Here is a 23,096-nt window from a genome sequence, read left to right as displayed (position 1 = left end):
AATTTGCTTACATTGGCTCAGTTTCGAAATGAAGTCGCCTTTGTGTTATGTAACAAAGGACCCTGTACAAGTGCTAAAAGAGGACGCCCAAGCAACAGTACTCTCGAAGAAGAATTGACAACAAAGAGAAAAAAGGGTTCCCCAGCTCCTACACCCCCAAATTATATAAGACAGGATGGTTTCGATCATATGCCGAAAGTAGGTGGCTCACTTCGGTGCAAATACCCTAAATGCAAGGGTTATTCTACAATTTCTTGCAGAAAATTTGGAGTTAATTTGCGTCTTAATAAGAAAAACAATTGTTTTGATAATTATCATCATCAATGTGATAAAAAAAATATATTGCATACATAAGTTTTATATGTTTTTAACTGAGGTTAACATGCTTATTTGCATGATAATGGAAATTTCCATCATACAGTTTTTTTGTTATTTCAAAAAAAAAAAAAAAATACACTAGGATTTTTTAAACATTTTTGTGTGAATATAGAGCTTGAATTATATCACCCAGATTTTTTTCGCATAAAACTAAAAAATCATGCAAAGAAGGATTCATTTCGATGTATTAAAATAAATAAATGTAAGGCGCGATAACCTCCGAAGAGATCTAGGGCCGAGCTTCTCTTCCAATTTGCGTCGTACTCCTCTTGCTTTTCCCTACAAATAGGCCGGACGGGACCTACATGTTTTATGCCGACCCCGAACGGCATCTGCAAGGCAGATGAGTTTTCACTGAGAGATTTTCATGGCAGAAATACACCCGGAGCGCTTGCCAAACACTGCCGAGGGGCGACCCCGCTTAGAAAAATTTTCTTCTAATTTAAAAACCTTATTTCTAAAATTTTGATGTTGCTTTGCCCGGGGTACGAACCCAGGGCATACGGTGTGGTAGGCGGAGCACGCTGACATCACACCACGGTGGCCGATGTATTAAAACAACCAAAATTTAAAATTCTATGGATACGATTTTTTTTTTCTTTTTCTAAAATCACGAAATTTCACAGAGGTCTTTCCATTTATTTTATCATATCTTCGAAATTACTTATCCAAATTCGTTGAAAGAAACACCAGTGGATTCACCGCAAAATTTTCTTAAAGTCTTGATAAGAAAATTTTTTTATGTGATCGACGGTTGTGGAGTTATTCACATAAAAATGTAAAAAAAAAATGTTTTTCTTGCAAAATCGGACATTTTTTTATTTTTCAAAAATTCATAAAAAATCGAAGGTTTTAAAAACTTACCATTTTTATTTCAGGGTTTTAAAACTGTAAATATTATAAATAATTGAAACCTTATTTCGTGAAAATACATGAATAAATGTTGGTTTTATTGACAATAAAGTGAAAATACCCAATTTAGCGAAAATTTTGCATATCAAGCCAATTATTGCTTTTGACAAACAAATTATTTAGGTATGACATTTTGTGCAACTTTGTCTTTTTAAAGCTTACTACGGGCATCGCCAGAAATGAGAACATTCCATAATGACACTCAAGAATTTTTTCCCGTAAATTTTTCTTAAAGCAAAACGCAGATCATAAGAAAAAAAATTTAAGTTGCCAACGCGGGTTTTCGTAAGAAAGAAGTATGTTCATTAGGGCGGATCGATTTAAAAATCGCTCATTGCTCTGTGAAAATCGTATTCTAGGGATCAAAATAAGAAACTTTGCCGAAGGAACCATACCTCTAAAACGAATTCTGATGTCCCCCCCTTTGGGTCGAACTTTTGGGTAGGGGCAATTTCAATTCTACCTGCTGAGTCTTGTGGTGGCTTAAAAAACAACACCAGCAATTTTACCATCTGCAATTGTGTCACAGTGATACCTTCATTTTTTAAAACGGTTGAATATAAAACCCACACAACTATGTTTACGAAACGCTAATTTCTAATAATTTTTTTTAATTTCTTTTCTATTACTAAGTTAAATTCATTTTTTCATTTACATATGTTCTGACTAAATAAATTTCCAAAGAGAAAAATAAACTCCAAAAAGAAAAAACATAGGCATTTCAAAGTGGGAATTTTCAAAATTTGCCCCTACGACCCAAAGGGGGGAGACATCAGAATTCGTTTTAGAGGTATGGTTCCTCCGGCAAAGTTTCTTATTTTGATCCCTAGAATATGATTTTCACAGAGCAATGGGTGATTTTTTTGCCTCCCCACAAATCGACCCGGCCTAATGGTCATATATATTTGTTATCAAATATATACAACTTTTTTCTTGAGTCATTTCTTGCGATATTCTTAGAATGCTTAAATCATACAAACAAAAAAATCAAATTATCACTCCGTCATAGAAACTGTTATACCTACCTACTGAACATCCCAGTCTGCACAGGCCATTTCGCATAGCATATGAAGTTTTGTTGAAAACCCCTTTTTTCAAACCCTTTCGCAGGTAGTGGTTAAACAATTTACATACTCATTGGATGCCTGCCCTGTATGGTATATTGTCGCCGATTGTGACAAACTTAACGAAAACAAGTAAGGAAAGTTAAGTTCGGGTGTAACCGAACATTACATACTCAGTTGAGAGCTATGGTGACAACATAAGGGAAAATGAACCGAGGGAAACCCTGGAATGTGTTTGTATGACATGTGTACCAAATGAAAGGCATTAAAGAGTATTTTATGAGGGAGTGGGCCATAGTTCTATAGGTGGACGCCATTTAGGGATATAGCCATAAAGGTGGATCAGGGTTGACTCTAGAATGCGTTTGTACGATATGGGTATCAAATGAAAGGTATTAATGAGTATTTTAAAAGGGCGTGGACCTAAGTACTATAGATGGACGCCTTTTCGAGATATCGCCATAAAGGTGGACCAGGGGTGACCCTAGAATTTGTTTGCACAATATGGGCATCAAACGAAAGGTGTTAATGAGTATTTGAAAAGGGAGTGGGCCTTAGTTCTATAGGTGGACGCCGTTTCGAGATATCGCCATAAAGGTGGGCCAGGGGTGACTCTAAAATTCGTTTGTGCAATATGGCTATCAAACGAAAGGAGTTAATGAGTATTTTAAGAGGGAGTGGGTCTTAGTTCTATAGGTGGACACCTTTTCGAGATATCGCCATAAAGGTGGGCCAGGGGTGACTCTAAAATTCGTTTGTGCAATATGGGTATCAAACGAAAGGAATTAATGAGTATTTTAAGAGGGAGTGGGTCATAGTTCTATAGGTGGACGCATTTTCGAGGTATCGCAATAAAGGTGGACCAGGGGTGACTCTAGACTTTGTTTGTACGATATAGGTATCAAATGAAAGGTGTTAATGAGTATTTTTAAAAGGGAGTGGGCCTTCGTTTTATAGGTGTTTGCCTTTTCGAGATATCGCCATAAAGGTGGACCAGGGGTGACTTTAGAATTTGTTTGTATGATATGGGTATCAAATGAAAGGTGTTAATGATTATTTTAAAAGGGCGTGTTGCTTAGTTCTATAGGTGGACCCCTTTTCGAGATATCGTCATAAAGGTGGACCAGGGGTGACTCTAGAATTCGTTTGTGCAATATGGGTATCAAACGAAAGGAGTTAATGAGTATTTTAAGAGGGAGTGGGTCTTAGTTCTATAGGTGGACGCCTTTTCGAGATATCGCCATAAAGATGGACCAGGTGTGACTCTAGAATGCGTTTGTACGATATGGGTATCAAATGAAAGGTGTTAATGAGTATTTTTAAAAGGGAGTGGGCCTTCGTTCTATAGGTGTTCGCCTTTTCGATATATCGCCATAAAGGTGGACCAGGGGTGACTCTAGAATGAGTTTGTACGATATGGGTATCAAATTAAAGGTATAAATGAGAGTTTTAAAAGGCAGTGGGGGTAGTTGTATATGTGAAGGCGTTTTCCAGATATCGACCAAAATGTGGACCAGGGTGACCCAGAACATCATCTGTTGGATACCGCTAATTTATTTATATATGTAATACCTGCCAAGATTTTAAGGGTTTTTTATTTCGCCCTGCAGAACTTTTTCATTTTCTTCTACTTAATATGGTAGGTGTCACAACCATTTTATAAAGTTTTTTCTAAAGTTATATTTCGCGTCAATAAAACAATCCAATTACCTTACCATATTTCATCCCTTTTTTCGTATTTGGTATAGAATTATGGCATTTTTTTCATTTTTTGTAATTTTCGATATGGAAAAAGTCGGCGTGGTCATAGTCGGATTTCGTTCATTTTTCATACCAAGATAAAGTGAGTTCAGATAAGTACGTGAACTGAGTTTAGTAAACATATATCGATTTTTGCTCAAGTTATCGTGTTAACGTCCATGCGGAAGGACAGACGGACGACTGTGTATAAAAACTGGGCGTGGCATCAACCGATTTCGCCCATTTTCACAGAAAACAGTTAATGCCATAAAATCTATGCCCCTACCAAATTTCAAAAGGATTTGTTAATTTTTGTTCGACTTATGGCGTTAAAAGTATCCTAGACAAATTAAATGAAAAAGGGCGGAGCCACGCCCATTTTTAAATTTTCTTTTATTTTTGTATTTTGTTGGACCATATCATTACTGGAGTTGAATCTTGACATAATTTACTTATATACTGTAAAGATATTAAATTTTTTGTTAAAATTTTACTTTTAAAAAAATTTTTTTTAAAAGTGGGCGTGGTCCTTCTCCGATTTTGCTAATTTTTAAGCGTACATATAGTAATAAGAGTAACGTTCCTGCCAAATTTCATCATGATATCTTCAACGACTGCCAAATTACAGCTTGCAAAAGTTTTAAATTACCTTCTTTTAAAAGTGGGCGGTGCCACGCCCATTGTCCAAAATTTTACTAATTTTCAATTTTGCGTCATAAGTTCAACTCATCTACCAAGCTTCGTCGCTTTATCGGTCTTTTGTAATGAATTATCGCACTTTTTCGGTTTTTCGAAATTTTCGATATCGAAAAAGTGGGCGTGGTTATAGTCCGATATCATTCATTTTAAATAGCGTTCTGAGATGAGTGCTCAGGAACCTACATACCAAATTTCATCAAGATACCTCAAAATTTACTCAAGTTATCGTGTTAACGGACGGACGGGCGGACGGACGGACATGGCTCAATCAAATTTTTTTTCGATCCTGATTATTTTGATATATGGAAGTCTATATCTATCTCGATTTCTTTATATATGTACAACCAACCGTTATCCAATCAATCATGAAATAAAGCTTGCCTTATTTGGAATGTTCACAGTTTTACGATCGTCTAATAAAAGTTGTAACTTTTTGTCTCTTTCGATTTTTTACGAATTAAAGAAAAAAAATGGAAATTTTTAATACAAAAAATCGATTTTTTTATAATGCGATGCAAATAACTCTGAAACCAATAGATATTTAAAAAAATGGTAATTTCATTTGCTATTATATGCTGTTTTCTCCAACAAAATCGGACAACCCGTTCCAGAGATATGATAAAATAAATGGATCTTCCCTTTCAAAAAAGGCAAATTTTAGAAAAACAAAAAAACCGTATCCATAGAATTTTAAATTTCGAACATTTTTATAATTAGGGGACTATAGCAAATAAAAAAAAAATAGTGGTGATCCAGGGTAATGCAAAAAGTTTAATTTTGTAGAGCAGTGTTATAATTGGAAAAAAATTATTTTTCTGGCCTTGAGCTCGAATCGAACCTTGAATCATTTATCAATAGGCCGATAAAAACAAAAACAATTGTTAATAAACCATGAACACTTGGGAATGTCAAAGAAAGTAATTGACAATAAACAAATCCAGCATTATCAGTGATTTGCAACTGATGGCGCAACACTGAATAAATATAGTCGGTAAGAAGGAATAGAAGTAGTAATTTGTCAGTCAAACAAACCACCGCACAGTGTTTCGTGTAGAACAAGCTAGCTGGACAAAATTATTTTATGAGATTTTCCGTTTCATATGCAATCATTTATTACAACTACGTCATTTTTTTCAGGCATATGTTCTTTTTTTTTTATTTTTTTTTTCCAAAATTTTACTTTATATGCATACATTTGCTTATTTCATATACAGTAACTCATGTGAATAAGTGACATACATAGATCCAAACAAATTTAAAGGACTTAAGAATATTACTTTATTGTACTTAAATTAAATGGACTACAAATCTGAATACTCTAAAAAATTCTAAAAATTCGTAAAAAAAAATTAAAATTTTTTATGAAAATTCGTCGAATTTTTCAAATATTCTTTAAATATAATTTAGTTTTTGTTATAGATCGTGACAAATTTTCTTATGGGAAATTAGTTAAAATAAATTTGCGAAAGCGAAAATTGTTAGAATTGTTCAAAAAGGGGTGTCTACTTATTTATGTGAGTGACTGTACATATGTACATACATATTCTGTATTTATTTGAGTATTTATCCTGGCACTACAATTTTTACAAAATTTTTTTATAGTACCAGTCAGGAATGTAAAAGTGAATTACAATAATAATAACAACAATGTAAATAATTAAATTAATTATGTGAAAATAACTTATTACAAAAACTTAAAAGTAAAGTATCATACAAAGTACAAAAACAATAGATTTAAATTAAATTAAATCTGATCCAACAAAAAGTTATAGGGTAGGTTATCTTTTATAATTATGTTATTATTCGCTATCATCACTTTCGTTCGATAAGTCACTTGTGGAATAGTCATGAGCATCAGCAACACTACTGTGAAAGCTTGAAACAGCTGGGGTATTTATTGACTCCTCAACATTATCGGGGGACAGTAAATTTAAGACTTCTGAAGTCAGACTTTTAAATTTTTTCTGAGGTATCTCCCTAAAACTGTTAACTAAAGGATCCGATGTTATAAGCAACATATTCATAAGATCTCTATTCGTGGCTTCACGCGACTGCTTTTGTGTGTTATCATCCCTGAATCGTATCAAATCTTTGTTACGGGCTTCCTGTGCTTCCTCAGAAAGTTGACCAATAGGTAAAATTGCTGATTTTATAATATCAGTACTATGCACTAAGATTTTATGAACTGTAACAGGCATATTAAACCGTGGATAGAGATCTATGTATAGTTTTTTAGTCTCGACCGCAAATTTTTCAAATCTTTGGATATTTATATTGTACCCAGATGCTAATGCGCGAATGAGAGTGTCGAATCTTTTGATGAGTTACATCCAATCCCGTAATCTCAGCACTAGCCTCAGAATTTTCGAAAAACCTACGAGCAGTGTTGCCGTCATTGGTATTGCCGAAACCTGGTTTTGGTTACACTTTTAAATTTATTGTGGATTTCGTTGGAACGTAGCTTTACACTCTCTTTATCTGCCTCATTCCTAAGCTGCCACTTTTTTACTTCGAGGCAATAACTTATATGAAGAAAGCATTCAAAACATCTTCATCTTGATGCATGGAGAGTAGACAAACCAAAATCAAGATTATCTCGGTTAGGCGTAAGGTCCCGTAACTCATTATTCATATCTTTTGGAGTGGCGCCACAAATAGAACACTTTTGTGCGAAAGAAGTTTCAGTCAAAGCATCGCAAACTTTTCCGTCAATCATTGTTAGAAGCATATTGTGACTTACGGAAACTTCGTATTCGTCGAGCATGTACTTTGTTGGCAACAACGCATTTATCTCCTCTAAAACTTTGTTCGTTTCAAAAACAATAAAATCTTTTGTTTCTTTAGAAAAAATTAATTTAATTGGACGACAATACATGGTAGAAGAAGGTCGAAGATTCTGTCAAACAATGTTACCTTTTTCATCCTGTAATTGAAGAGGAACGAAGGAAAATATAAACAAAAATTCCTCAGTGTCAGAACTGCATGTAAACTTTTGCTTATAGTAGGTAATAAACTAACAAAAACTTCTTGATTTGCTAAAACTAAACGCTCAACAGTTTTATCTAATACGGACTGGACTTTAATTTCCGCACGTGTTTCACCCACATCAATTTCATTTGGATAGCATTATTCCTTAGCTTTTCTTAGACTATAAAATAATAATGGATAAACCTTATGGCCTGCCTTGATGCTCCACTTCCGAGTCGTTTTGTACCCATGAGTCGTCGACTTGCTATCTACGTAGTATGCTAAAGCTTCTATATTGCTCAAGCATCTTGCATCTGGCTCACATGTCATCCTTTTGCCGGATATTTGAGTGGTTTCCTGTGATTTTTTTATAATGTTAGCAACAGAAATGATCCAGCAGCCAGCAAAGGTACACGTAATCACACGTCCACGTAAGTGCAAATTTTCATAATTATTATTACATATATCATTTTCCACAACATTTGTTAAACCTTTTCTTAACACTTGTTGTATTTATATAAATAAAAGCACACTGTGAATTCCTTTTTATTAATACGAAACCCTTTTGGTGTTTTTATTTTCTTCCTCTTTTTTCGCCTTAACTAATCTTTAACAAATACGTGGGTGCACGCCGGTGCCACCACGCATTTGTCCATGACATACGGGTTGCTACTTCTGCCGCATAGAGTAACTCACCAGGACTTCTAGATTGCAAGAGGTCATCCACTCGACGACGTTTGGTTTTTTCACTGCAGCTAACAAAGCCCTTCATTCGTCTTCCGGGGCCGGGGTTACCTGAAGAAGTGGTTGGTTGGTCTGATGGCAACTTTGAATCCACCGTTATTGTAAATGTGAAGTCTGGACCCGAAAGCCACTCCGAGTTTTTATTCAAAAATCGCTCCTTATGTCTTCCAGAAGTGTTCCACTTTTGATCCAGCTTCGACGAATATGCCGATATTTGTAAGCTTAAACTTTTTATCGAATACTCGGCTGCTTCGCTTAAATCGTACATAAGTACAACAAAACTCAATAATTAGTTATATCTGGTTTCCTTCGAATATGGAACCCAAATGTCAAAAAACTCCGTTCTTGGTACGGTTATAACTAAACTACTTTGTGTTTTTGATTTGCCGACAGGGTGAATAGTTGATGATTGTTCTGCTGCCATCTTAAGTGTCGTTGATCGTTCTGATTTGTTATCAGTTGCGCAGTATTTATATTACATTCAGGTATTGGCGCAAATGGGGTTGTTTTGTGTAGCATTCCTGTGTGGTTATACCTGAATTAGGATTGCTTTGTATGTACCTGTTTTTATGCCTTGTGGTGCGGTAGGTTGTGGAAGGTTGAAGTCAGTGATCTTCGCCTTTTTGCTTTTGGTGTGCTCTTGTTGACCTTGCGCGTTTATTATTGTGTGTTTTAGGGCTATGTGTTTGTTCCCTGTACCTAGGGATTGGTTTTGCCGTTTGTAGAACAGCTTTAAAGGTTCAAATATCTCGTCGGAGCTGGTACGTACATACATCCTATTTTATATGTAGAGATAACTAAATCTACAAAAAAAAAAATTAAAAATAGATGTGCAAAGAATTCGCAATGGTTTTTTCTTTCGACTATTAGAGAATACTTGCGACTATAACATATGTAAAGTTTAGCCCGGATGTCGGCGGATGTGTGTAACTTTTTTGTCCCTAAAGTTAAAAATATAGAGAAAAAATACCTTTTCTTCTTAATAACGGAATGTTAAATATATTGAAAATACTCTAATTGCGAAAGAATTACTATTAAAAAATTTTACTTACCTTCGAGCTTAGAATCCATCAAAAAAATTATATCAGTGTTCACTTAAAAGAAATATGAAGCTTAATACTCAACAAGAATTTTGCAAATTAATGAATGCATTTTTTTTTTTTGTTTATTTTCTTTCATTTTTCATTACACTTTTCTTGGAATAAGAACTTTGTTTTTGTCCAGCTAGCTTGTTCTACACGAAACACTGTGCACCGCTCTATAGCTAAATGGTTAGCGCAGCGTGCCAAAAGCGTACTGATGATGAAGGCTTAGCACCCTTCGAAATGGATCTATCTGCGTAGCTATGGCAGGTTGTCTGAAAATTTGTCTACTTACTATTCCAAAAACAAAATAAAATTTTTCAAATTTAGAAAAATTAAAAAATAACAATAATTATCATTAGAAAAAAATTATTGTTCTGGCCTTGAGCTCAAATCGAACCTTGAATCATTTATCAATAGGCCGATAAAAACAAAAACAATTGCTAATTTAAAAACCTTGCAATAAGATTTATGTGGGCACAGCCACTGTCACAACACAAATCTGATTATAAACAATGTAATTCTACTAACAACCATAAAACAGCTCTCATGGCCCACTGTGCCAGCAGTTATCACAGTCCGAACTTCGACGACGCTTCAGTTATTGAGAAAGAAGAGATATGGAAGAAGAGGTACACATTAGAAATGTTACATATCGTTAACACACCTTCAAACATACGAATTAACTACAAAACAGATATTGATAATACTGCACAGTCGTACAGACACTTGTTGAGAAAAAATAAACAGTATAATACTCCACGCCAGACAGTGTAAAAGTGAAATAAATGTATGTAATTAGAAAAATTATTGTTATTTGTGATATATTGTTTAATTATAATTTTCATGTTGTTTTTTATTGTTACCCTGAGGACGATTACCGAAGGTAATCGAAATATATCGGTTATACAAGAACTTCTTGTGTTTTATTACACCTGACCTCGAGCCAGCTTAACTCACAGATAAAAACCTTATTTCTAAAATTTTGATGTTGTTTTGCCCGGGGTGCGAACCCAGGGCATACGGTGTGGTAGGCGGAGCACGCTACCATCACACCACGGTGGCCGAATTTATTGTTATTAATGTTAAATAAACATATATGGTACATAATTTGTTGCTTTCAATGTATATGCAAAAATACGGTTATTAGCCGGATCTTCATAAATCCGGATATCCTGATAGTTTCACAAACGAATATTAACCGGATATCCATGCCGTCCGGATTTTATCCGTGTCAACGGATATCCATATGGATATCCGGATATTCGAATATGCGGGTAGTCCCATCCCTACTTCAAACCTTAAAGAAAAAGTTACAAAAATTATAAATAATTGCAAAATATGCTTAAGAAAAATCGAAAGAAACGCCATTAAATTACCTTATGAGAAAACACATATACCGAAATAACCATTTGAACGCTACCACATTTATATTTGGTATCTGAACAATGCTGACAAGTTTTCAAAATTTATATATGCCAAGATATGATTTTGAAAATGGTACCGAAACCGTCCAAAAATAATATTTTTATAGTCCCAACAAATCACGAAATTCGCGCAGTTGCGGATATAAGCAGATCGTGATAAACAGAAAGAAGAATTTTAAAAAAGGAGGATCCAATATACCTAAATGAGTTATGTGAATAAAAAATAAGCAAAAACTCTTCAGTCAAAATTTCAGGAATTATAACAACAATAAATTTTAATTAAAGTCAAGGCTACACAATAAAAAATCTTGTTTGTTTTCACTCGGTCCATTATAAATAAAATAAATAAAACAAGTAAGGAAGGTTAAGTTCGGGTGTAACCGAACATTACATACTCAGTTGAGAGCTATGGTGACAACATAAGGGAAAATAACCATGTAGGAAAATGAACCGAGGGAAACCCTGGAATGTGTATCAAATGAAAGGCATTAAAGAATATTTTATGAGGGAGTGGGCCATAGTTCTATAGGTGGACGCCATTTGGATATAGCCATAAAGGTGGATCAGGGTTGACTCTAGAATGCGTTTGTACGATATGGGTATCAAATGAAAGGTGTTAGTGAGTATTTTAAAAGGGAGTAATCCCTAATTCCATAGGTGGACGCCGTTTCAAGATATCGCCACAAAGGTGGACCAGGGGTGACCCTAGAATTTGTTTGTACAATACGGGCATCAAACGAATGGTGTTAATGAGTATTTTAAAAGGGAGTTGGCCTTAGTTCTATAGGTGGATGCCGTTTCGAAATATCGCCATAAAGGTGAACCAGGGGTGACTCTAGAATGTGTTTGTACGATATGGGTATCAAATTAAAGGTATTAATGTGGGTTTTAAAAGGGAGTGGTGGTTGTTGTATAGGTGGTCGCCTTTTCGAGATATCGCCATAAAGGTGGACGAGGGGTGACCCTAGAATTTGTTTGTACAATATGGGTATCAAAAGAAAAGTGTTAATGAGTATTTTAAAAGGGAGTAATCCTTAGTTCCATAGGTGGACGCCGTTTCGAGATAGCGCCATAAAAGTGGACCAGGGGTGACCCTAGAATTTGTTTGTACAATACGGGTATCAAAAGAAAGGTGTTAATTAGTATTTTAAAAGGGAGTAATCCTTAGTTCCATAGGTGGACGCCGTTTCGAGATAGCGCCATAAAGGTGGACCAGGGGTGACCCTAGAATTTGTTTGTACAATACGGGTATCAAAAGAAAGGTGTTAATGAGTATTTTAAAGGGGAGTAATCCTTAGTTCCATGGGTGGACGCCGTTTCGAGATATCGCCATAAAGGTGGACCAGGGGTGACCCTAGAATTTGTTTGTACAATATGGGTATCAAAAGAAAGGTGTTAATGAGTATTTTAAAAGGGAGTAATCCTTAGTTCCATAGGTTGACGCCGTTTTGAGATATCGCCATAAAGGTGGACCTGGGGTGACCCTAGAGTTTGTTTGTACAATATGGGTATCAAAAGAAAGGTGTTAATGAGTATTTTAAAAGGGAGTGGTGTGAAGGTGTTTTCCAAATATCGACCAAAATGTGGACCAGGGTGACCCAGAAGATCATCTGTTTGATACCGCTAATTTATTTATATATGTAATACCTGCCAAGATTTTAAGGGTTTTTTATTTCGCCCTGTAGAACTTTTCATTTTCTTCTACTTAATATGGTAGGTGTCACAACCATTTTATAAAGTTTTTGCTAAAGTTATATTTCGCGTCAATAAAACAATCCAATTACCTTACCATGTTTCATCCCTTTTTTCGTATTTGGTATAAAATTATGGCATTTTTTCAATTTTCGTAATTTTCGATATCGAAAAAGTGGGCGTGGTCATAGTCGGATTTCGTTCATTTTTCATACCAAGATAAAGTGAGTTCAAGTAAGCACGTTAACTAAGTTCATTAAAGATGTGTCGATTTTTGCTCAAGTTATCGTGTTAACGTCCATGCGGAAGGACAGACGGAAGACTGTGTATAAAAACTGGGCGTGGCATCAACCGATTTCGCCCATTTTCACAGAAAACAGTTAATGTCATAAAATCTATGCCCCTACCAAATTTCAAAAGGATTGGTTAATTTTTGTTCGACGACTGCCAAATTACAGCTTGCAAAATTTTAAATTACCTTCCTTTAAAAGTGGGCGGTGCCACGCCCATTGTCCAAAATTTTACTAATTTTCTATTCCGCGTCATAAGTTCAACTCATCTACCAAGTTTCGTCGCTTTAGCTGTCTTTTGTAATGTATTATCGCACTTTTTCGGTTTTTCGAATTTTTCGATATCGAAAAAGTGGGCGTGGTTATAGTCCGATATCGTTCATTTTAAATATCGATCTGAGATGAGTGCTCAGGAACCTACATACCAAATTTCATCAAGATACCTCAAAATTTACTCAAGTTATCGTGTTAACGGACGGACGGACATGGCTCAATTAAATTTTTTTTTCGATCCTGATTATTTTGATATATGGAAGTCTATATCTATCTCGATTCCTTTATATATGTACAACCAACCGTTATCCAATAAAACTTAATATACTCTGTGAGCTCTGCTCAACTGAGTATAAAAATGCAAGGCGCGATAACATCCGAAGAGATTTTAGGCTGAGCTTCTCTTCCAATTTGCGTCGTGCTTCTTTTAATTTTTCCTACGTGTTTTTACGCCGACTCCGAACGGCATCTGCAAGGCAGATGGGTTTTCACTGACAAGCTTTTCATGGCTGAAACACACTCGGAGTGCTTGCCAAACACTGGGGAGGGGCGACTCCGCTTAGAAAAATTTCCTTCTAATTGTAAAACCTATTTTCTAAAATTTTTGACGCTGCTTTGCCCGTGGCGTGAACCTAGGATCTTTGCTCTGGTAGGCGGAGCACGCTACCATCGCACCACGGCGGCCGCCCGGAAATACAAAAGCTTATATAATGGGAGTACTCTCGCCCCATTTTGTAGATGGTGTTCTGGGGACATAAGACAGCCCCTAGCGGTTCTGAGGGCAGCATTTTGGCAGGCCTATATTTTCTTCCAGTGAGTAACCTTTAGGCTTGGCGACCATATCAGGGACGCGTAGCATGCAATCAGCCGACCAATTGCTTTGTACGTAGTAATGAGCGTTTCTTTACCTTTAACCCAAGTGCTGCCGGCAATAGATTTGAGGATTTTATTACGGCTCTGGATTTTCGATACAGTACAATTGCGGCTGCATGCTCACCAAAATGTAGATCCTGTTCGAACGTCACACCCAAGATTTTAGTATGTAAGGCAGTCGGTAGCGTAATGCCGATGTCGGGATCAAATAGATCTCTCTCACGAACTTTTCTGTGGATGTTTTGTTCAGAGCAAGTCTGCAGAGCAGATCTTGCAGTGTTTTTGGTCTCTTGGATTGCTGCAATGCGAAACTATCTCCGTGATCTTCCCAGTTAACCCATTACATTTTAACTCCAGAATTCTTAAGTGCAACGGGGAGACGTCTTGACTCGGGGGGTAAGTGATAGGTGACTACGTCTGAGCTAAGGGAAGGCAGGACGTGGCGCGGCTAAGGCGCGGAATACGTAACGACGTTGGGCATCAACAGCAAGGAGCCAAAAAAGATTTTTAAAACTTACGAGGACGTCGGGTTTTGGGGTCTAGCCCAGAACATCCTGTCCGGTGCAACCATCCCTTGCAAGTGACACACTGACGAGCGTGTGACAGTCCTAAAAATATTCTTTTCCGGCAAAAGCAGCATACCTTCCCGGAACAGGAGAAAATGGCGCAGTCCCGCTACATTGATCTGCTGTGAGGATGGCAATTTGTGGGAGACGCCCAACAAATTAAATGGGGTTACACTGAAATGACAGCCCTTGGTCGGGAAAAATCCCGAGTCGCTCCGGTACATAGAACCGGCTGCCTTAGGAAGCGTCAAACAATCCAGTTTCTTCATTAAGAATGCCATATTATTCCATATTAAGATTAAAAATAGGAATATCTTTGGAGATAACAAAACAATATTTACTTTTGCAATGGTCGACTTCCAATTGCATCCGAGCAAATAAACTTGTAGAGCCTACGTAGTATATACAGTATGTATTTGTGTATGTATGTAGATGGTTTGTAATTTTGTTTACATTAAAATCAAAGCACTTTCGCCAGCGAGTAAAAACAGTTATAAGCAAGTAAGTACATAACCGTTTTTCAGAGTACTTCTAGTACTGCGAGCACATAGCTGTTTTCAATCACTTCTAAACCAAAAGAGATATAAAAAACGGCATATGCAGACATTTGGGCTCTATATAGTGATAATAAAATATGCAATAAAAAAAAATTTTACAAAAAACACATAACTGTTTTCGTTGGCGCAGCGGCGATATGGTACACTTAATTAGCTTTATCTGTTTCCAAACTGCTCATCCCTTTCCAAACTGCAACAGTTTCTAATGTATACCGCCACAAAACCAGAGCTCGGAGCGTATTAACTCTATTAAGGCAATATCAACTTTATGTCAACAGGCATAATATTTATTTGAAAGATACCGGTGTGTAAGGCTTATAGCTCATATAAAGTAAAAATTACGAAAGGAATTATTATAAGCCATAAGGTATAATACACCAACTTTATTATAAGGCTTATGGACCAACAAAAGTATATTTATTGAAAATAATATATTGTTAAATTTTTGAGCTGAAGGCCAAATTAAATAAAAACACAACTTTTTGTGTTATAGTTGTATAATTTATTCTTGTCGATATTTCGGCTTTATTTTAAAGCCATCTTCGCTCAACGCTTTTATTTAATTGTCTGATCAACGCCCTAGATTGATGAGGAGTGTGATGACTAGTACCTAGGACCTACCTAATTATTTTCTAGCTTTTAGTATTATTATTACTTCATGTAAGTATTGTTTTCAATAAATCCGTTTAACTTAAATTTTTTTTCTTTTATGCTTTTAAGCTTTTAGCTTTTTTTAAAAAAATTTATTTAGCCATTTTTAGATTTTTATTTTTGTCAATCTTGCCTTTTTTCTGAAAAAGTGCTGGTAATACTGAATACCACAAACATGTGATCAGCAAACTTGCGCATGTATGAATGTGCTTACCATAGCACGTTAGGGCAAATTACACGTTCGGTTGTTGTGACGAATATTAGCATCACTAATTGGTTCCCATCACTAATCTGATACTAAGTAAATAAAGGCACAACAACAATAAAGTAAGCTGGCACTATTGTGTACATCAAATCAATCATCATTTACTCACATACATGCAAGGCAGCAGAGAGATACTCACAAATGCATGTCATCATCAGCAGAAGTAGTACTCACGGTACGGTTTGTATGGATACAAACTACAAATATACATGTACATATATGGATGGTACCCAATCATGAATTTCGAGAAGTTACTAGACCTTAGGAGAAATGGGTGGACGAGACAACAGAGAGTATAAAAGCAGTGAAAGCTGAGTAGGTCAGTAATCAGTTTGATTTAAGGACGCTATCAGTTGCGAAGTGAAGTTTAATTGCGAAGTGCTTTCAAAGTAGTCTAATAAAGACCTTTTGGTAATACAGAAAATTGGAGTGTTTTATTCAACAGTTTGGCGATACGAAAGATAGTAGAAGGTGTAAAATAAGTGGAGTTTCCCTAAATTCGTTACAATTGGTGTCAGAAGAGGAATTGTTGAATAAATTCTGTAGATTTCGAATACAACTTGGAAATTCAAGTGTTTCGCATATAAAAACTTTAGAGCCTGAGGAGGTCTTTTTCCATACAAGAATGAACCCTGTTGTGTTTGAATTGATTGATGAAGGATTTATCATGAAGAAGGACTTTCTTTGGTATTGCTGTAAGTATATTATCGCTATTTAATGTGTGATTGTATGTTTATATTTATTTCATATTGAATGTAAAGATATTTGTCACAAGGAGTATCTATTCAGAGCATTGCCTGGAGCTACAAACTTGGGGAAACAACAGTGCGCAAAATTATATTGGAGACATGTGAAGTGATCTGGCGATTTCTTTCACCAATCTACGTTAGTGAACCTACAGAGTCGCAGCACAAGGACATTGCTAATGACTTCTTCAATATATGGAACTTACCAAACTGTGTTGGTGCAGTTGATGGCAAGCATATTGCTATCAAATGTCCGGCCAGTTCAGGTTCTCTGTATTTCAATTATAAGAAACTTTTTAATATTTTCCTGATGGCGAATTGCGACGCGAAATATACCTTCACTGCAGTGAGCATCGAAAGCTATGGCAGTCAAAGTGGCGGAGGTAATAGCTGTTATATAATTTATAATATGTGAAAACATACCTATCAACGTACGTACATTTTAAGTGCTTATTCATAAATTATTGTTTCTTATAGGAATTTTCCAACTTTCACCCTTTGGACAGTCATTAATACAAGACACACTCCCACTTCCGCCCTCCGCACCACTATCAAGACAATCCCTTGAGCCTTTCCCTTACTATTTCGTAGGCGATCCTGCATTTCCACTAAGACCCAATTTAATGCGGGCATACCCTGGCTCCAATTTAACCAGATCCAAGCCCATATTTAATTACCGTCTTTCAAGAGGTCGAAGGGTAATAGAGAACGCATTTGGAATAGCAGCGGCACGGTGGAGAATACTGCGAACAACAATTGAATGTGCCCCTGAAAATTGTGAAAAAATAATTTTGGCATGCCTTGCCTTACATAATTTTATCATGCAGAATGATCAAAGCCGCGAAATAGAAAGTCGGCGCTCTTTGACACCACTCCGATCAGCAGAACGTAGAGGGCCTACTAATGCGTTTAGACTCCGTGGCCGGCTTGCAGAGTATTTCGTAAATGAGGGAGCTGTGCCATTCCAAGATGCCATCGACCTAGCCACAAGTGGTCCATATGTATAAGTGTACTGGTACTCTGAATGTCTAACCAGGCCCCGAATCGTGAAAATATTTCTGGATTTAACAATTGTTTTTGTTTTTATCGGCCTATTGATAAATCATTCAAGGTTCGAATCGAGCTCAAGGCCAGGGGGCCTACTCTGTATTGCGATGCGAAAGAAAAAATACGCGAAATCGCAAAATCGGTACTCTGTATCTTGACATTCGCATGTATATTTTGACTTTCGCATTCACATTTTGCCCATTCGCAATTTTTCTCCCTTTTCGCATTGCCGGCACTCTGTAGAGCGAAAGCGAATGTCAAACAGCATTTATTTTCGCATTTTTCTTGCTACAAGTAATAGGCATTCGCATTGTTCAAATATGTAAGTATTAATTGATGATTTTATAAATTGATATCTTTATATTCATTTAAAAATATATAGGACAACTCAAAAAACAAAACAAACACAAAAGCAACAATTTGTAATCCTAGTGGACTTAAAACACATAAATAAATAACAATTAAATCGAAACAACTTTTTTATAAAGCATTTCTATTTGAAATCATGTCATTTTTTATTTGTTCTCTGATAAAACTAGCAATATTTCCCATTCCATGATTTTCCACGTTTTCTGTATTTATCACGTTCACTTCTTCCAGTTCAATTTCTGAACTGGGAGGATTTCTTCATTTAAATCAATCCTTTCTTCATTTAAATCGTTCCATAATGCTACAGAATCCTTTTTTTAATTTGTTTAACAAAAATTAATCGTTTGCCGAAATTGTAATCGCCTTGTTTCTTTTGTTCTCTTTCTTTGAGTTTGGTCAGTGATGCATACTCAAGCAAAAAATTAGCGAAAAATAAAAAAGCGACATTGTTAGCGATGCGATAGCGCTACAGAGTTCCAATTACCTTTCGCATCGCAATTTATTTTCACATCGCACTGCCTTTCGCATCGCAATACAGAGTAGGCCCCCAGAACAATAATTTTTTTCTAATGATAATTATTGTTATTTTTTAATTTTTCTAAATTTGAAAAATTTTATTTTGTTTTTGGAATAGTAAGTAGAAAATTTTTCAGACAACCTGCCATAGCTGCGCAGATAGATCCATTTCGAAGGGTGCTAAGCCTTCATCATCAGTACGCTTTAGGCATGCTGCGCTAACCATTTACCACCGCTGTATAGCTAAATGGTTAATCCATGTATAAATATAAATTTAAAAAAATATAAAAGTAAAAAAACTTAAAATTTATTCTTCCATTAATTATTCGGCAGGAAAAAACTATTCCGGTTCCTGCTGCACCTCGAATGACACCTCCATAATCCGTTGCATTGCTCGGGACTGTTTCGCAGATGCCATTTGCGAAACCATTGATGTAATCACTTTTCCAAATGAATCCACAACTGGATTGCCTGCTTCTTCCACTCGGAGGCACTTTTTTTTTGAAGAGCTCAATAGCTTCACAGATTCTTTTTGCGACGTCAGCATTATTCCCGCGTTTTCTCGTAGTAGACTTTCGAGTTTGTGGAATTGCCTGAGATGGCGAAGAATCTTGTCCGCTCTGTAGTTGTGAAGATGACGACGACGTCGACAAATCTAACTACTAAGGGCTAAAGGGCGTGTTAAAGTGCTGCGATGGGGAAGTAGTTGGTATATTTCCGGTGGGGGAGGCATATGGCGCTGTCCCAACATTGTCCAACGATGATGGTGAAGGTATGGATTCAACTACCTTAGTAAAATTAGATGGTACAGGTGATGGAATTGGTGGTGAAATGAGAGGCTGGGACACGGCAGATGACTGCGTGGCAATTCGTGGTTCCAGACACACGTTTTGCGAAGAACGTACCCAACAATAAATATATGTTTGTAGATAAGACAACATAATTATCTTTATTTAAAATGTATGTTCTACTTGCGGAGGCTTAACTATATCCCGAAGTCTTGGCACACGGTTAGGGTTATTTTCATTCCGAAGGCCGGCAGAAGCTCTCATGTATCACCTAAGGATTTCAGGCCAATCAATCTCTCGTCGTTTCTTCTTAAGACATTTGAGCGCTTGATTGACCTGTACCTACGGGAAAGGCTACCTCGGGGGTTACTGTCGGCTTCATAGCATGCTTACTGCAAGGGCAGATCGACGGAAACGGCTTTCCATTCGATTGTAAAGCAAATAGAGGGGTCTCTAGAACACAAAGAGAATGCTCTTGGTGCCTTTCTAGACATCGAGGGGGCTTTTAACAATGTCTTACCGAAGGCAATCGAAACAGCTCTGGTGGGTTTAGGAGTCGAGACGGCTCTGTTTGAATTTATTAGCAAACTTATATGCGGCAGCTTTGTCGCAGCGGAGTTGGGAGGAGCTATAATTAAGGGGAAGGTGTGCAGGGGCACGCCACAGGGGGGTGTCCTATCTCCTCTCCTCTGGGTTGTGGTAGTCAACGAGCTTCTTGTGGAGCTGGAAGGCAATGGTTGTCGGGTGGTTGCCTATGCAGATGACCTCGCTATCCTAGTCAGAGGCGTTGGTACTTTCTGATAGGGTTAAATATTTGGTGATTGTTTTGGACACGAAACTGTCCTGGAGACCCAATGTGGAAGATCGGGCCAGGAAGGCCGCCATTGCCTTGTACTGCTGCAGAGGGGCTATCGGAAAGAGATGGGGACTCTTGCCACGAGTAGTACACTGGCTTTATGAGATGGTGGTCAAACTGGTTCTGCTATATGGGGTGCTGGTCTGGTGGAAAGCACTGGATACGGCGAGCACCTCCAAAATGTTAATGTCCGTGCAACGGACGGCGCTGATCAGTATCAGTGGCGCTCTCAGAACAACACCTACCTTGGCACTGAACGTCATGCTGTGGGGAAGAGGAAATATCTGGGCATGGTACCGGTTAACTTGTTCGCGGATGGGTCGAAGCTGGATGGAAAGGTTGGCGGGGGGTCTTTTATCAAGAGCTAAATGTAAGCCGCAAGTTAAGTTGGCTGATCACTGCAGTGTATTCCATGCGGAAGTTGCTGCGATTAAGGATGCGGTGGATGGAATGCTATCCAGTGCTGATACGGTTAGGGAATTTAACATCTTCTCAGAGAGCCAAGCGGCTATCAAGGTCTTGAGCTTAACTACAGTGCGATCGAGGGGGGTCTGGGAGTGCCTGACCTCGCTTGCGGTTGCATCGAAATATTTTACAATTAAGATTATCTGGGTCCCGGGCCATAGTGATATCCCGGTAACTGTCAAGCGGATCTCTTAGCCCGCATCGGTAAAACTGAACCGGATGAAGATGACCTAAGGGATTTCGGGATCCCGCTGGATTGCTCCTCCATAGCTGGGCCTCGAGTCAGCTCAGCAAGCGTTGGGCGGACACCACGTCTTGCAGGGTAGGAAGATCTCTCTGGCCGAAAGTGGATGGCAGGAGGTCTGCTGAAATAATTTGGTTCACTAAGGCTCATCTATCAATGGTCATCGGGGTTTTGACAGGGCACTGTCCCATGGGTATCCATGCGGTACGCCTCAATATAATGGAAACTCCATCCTGATGCAGCTGTATGGAGGATGATGAGGTGGAATCACCAAATCACTTTATGCCCAGCTTTTGCTAGAACTAGGCGAAAGTACTTCGGTCGCGACTCAATTGGATCTCCCGAGGATTTATCCAAAGTTGAGATCGGTATAATTTGGAGCTTTATCGTTGCTATCCAACGATTCTCTAAGTAGCTAGATCTAAGTCACCGTTATTTTTGGTGTGTGTGGTATCACAGCGGACCTTCATGTTGTCCAAGTGAGCTATCCTCATCAGGGCAGCTACCACCTAACCTACGGTCGGGGAACAACGTGATTTTTAAAAAAACCTAACGAATCTAGCAGGTACTATTGTCGGGCACCACTGCCCGATGCCGCTGTAGAGTTCCGTAATTCCCGGCCATACCTGTCGCGGAGACATGTCCACCTATGCATGCATGTATCACCTGAATAGGAAATGAAAATAATTAATTTTAATATCATTTTATGGTAATATTCTACAACAATGGTCGACTGCTGAAACATGACCAAAAATGTCGGGAGTCGTATCACAGGCGGCGTTTTGAATTCCGTATCAATAATCCAAAAGCGGAAAAATTGGTTCAAGAGACATTTGCAAAAACATTTTTTCATGTGGCTGCTGCGTTTTCATAATTTTGTTGAAAACGCGTTTTTTTTTATTGGACGTGTTTGGGCAGTCCACCTCTGTCCTCGAATCACTAAAACAACTTGGACTCACCACTTGTATTCATCTGCTGGCCAATGTGCTCCCATAAAGTGGCCTTCCTTGCTGCTAATTTGTAATATGGATTGCAATTATCAAAGAGCTCGGGATGCGCCTCCCCCAATGAAATTAGCATTTCATCATTCATTTTAGTCAATGGAACTGAAAATAATTTGCACAAAAAGAACTAATGTAATTAATAATTTTAAAATGTTGGTGCTTGTTTGTTTGCTTATATTTGACACAATGTTTGCATTTACCTGTTTGAGTGCATGCTTATGGAAATATCAACTTTTTCTATTTTAATTTTTGATGTTGTAAAAGGCTGGAATTAATATTAACTAAGTAAAAATACATTACATATTTATAGTTTGCACTCTTACACAATTATTTCGAATTATTTCCAAAATATTTCAAACTTTAATTAGGTGTTTTTGCATAAAAACTGCAAACGGTAAAAATTAGCGTGCAAAAGTTTACCAGGTAACTATGTATAAAGAGAGAGCGATCAACTGACACGTTCTTATGGAAAACATTTAAATTTTTCTAATTTCTGCGTTCCGGCCTACGTACGTACGTGCGTTCAACGTCGCACAGTGGCGCCTCTGCCGTTAAATCATGGCAAAAATCAAAAAAAAGTTCACTAAATCTAATACATGTTTCTAATAGAGAATTTTCCAGGGATCAAGAATATATAACTGTTTTCTCACAGAAAATTATAGTTTACCAGGTAGAGCTCAAAGTTGACTGATTTTAAACATTGGGAAAAATTTGAAATTTTTCTTCTTTTTTGTTGTATTTAAAATGGTTTTGTGATTAAATAAGGCGGCCGGTTGTCGTTTTCTTATAAAGCGATTAAAGATAATTTAATTTAGGATTGATACAAAAAAAATTGTTTTTTTTTTTTTTGTTAAAAGTTGGCGGATATACCTGTTTTTCGA

General features: G+C 37.2%; 1 long non-coding RNA gene across 1 annotated transcript; it reads right to left on the bottom strand.

Annotated features, from left to right (window-relative positions):
• Positions 1-19,061: 19,061 nt before the first annotated feature.
• Positions 19,062-22,642, bottom strand: LOC137244367 (uncharacterized). Its single transcript, XR_010950932.1, has 4 exons — positions 22,539-22,642; positions 22,416-22,480; positions 22,171-22,317; positions 19,062-21,877 (listed from the first exon to the last, which is right to left on the bottom strand). It is a non-coding gene; the product is annotated as an uncharacterized lncRNA (long non-coding RNA).
• Between the last annotated feature and the right edge of the window lie 454 nt (positions 22,643-23,096).

Source organism: Eurosta solidaginis, chromosome 1 (assembly GCF_040869045.1).
Source record: "Eurosta solidaginis isolate ZX-2024a chromosome 1, ASM4086904v1, whole genome shotgun sequence".
NCBI classification, from domain to species: Eukaryota; Metazoa; Arthropoda; class Insecta; order Diptera; family Tephritidae; genus Eurosta; species Eurosta solidaginis.
The sequence above is the reverse complement of the archived record's forward strand: the minus strand, read 5'-3'. Positions and strand labels throughout refer to the sequence as shown.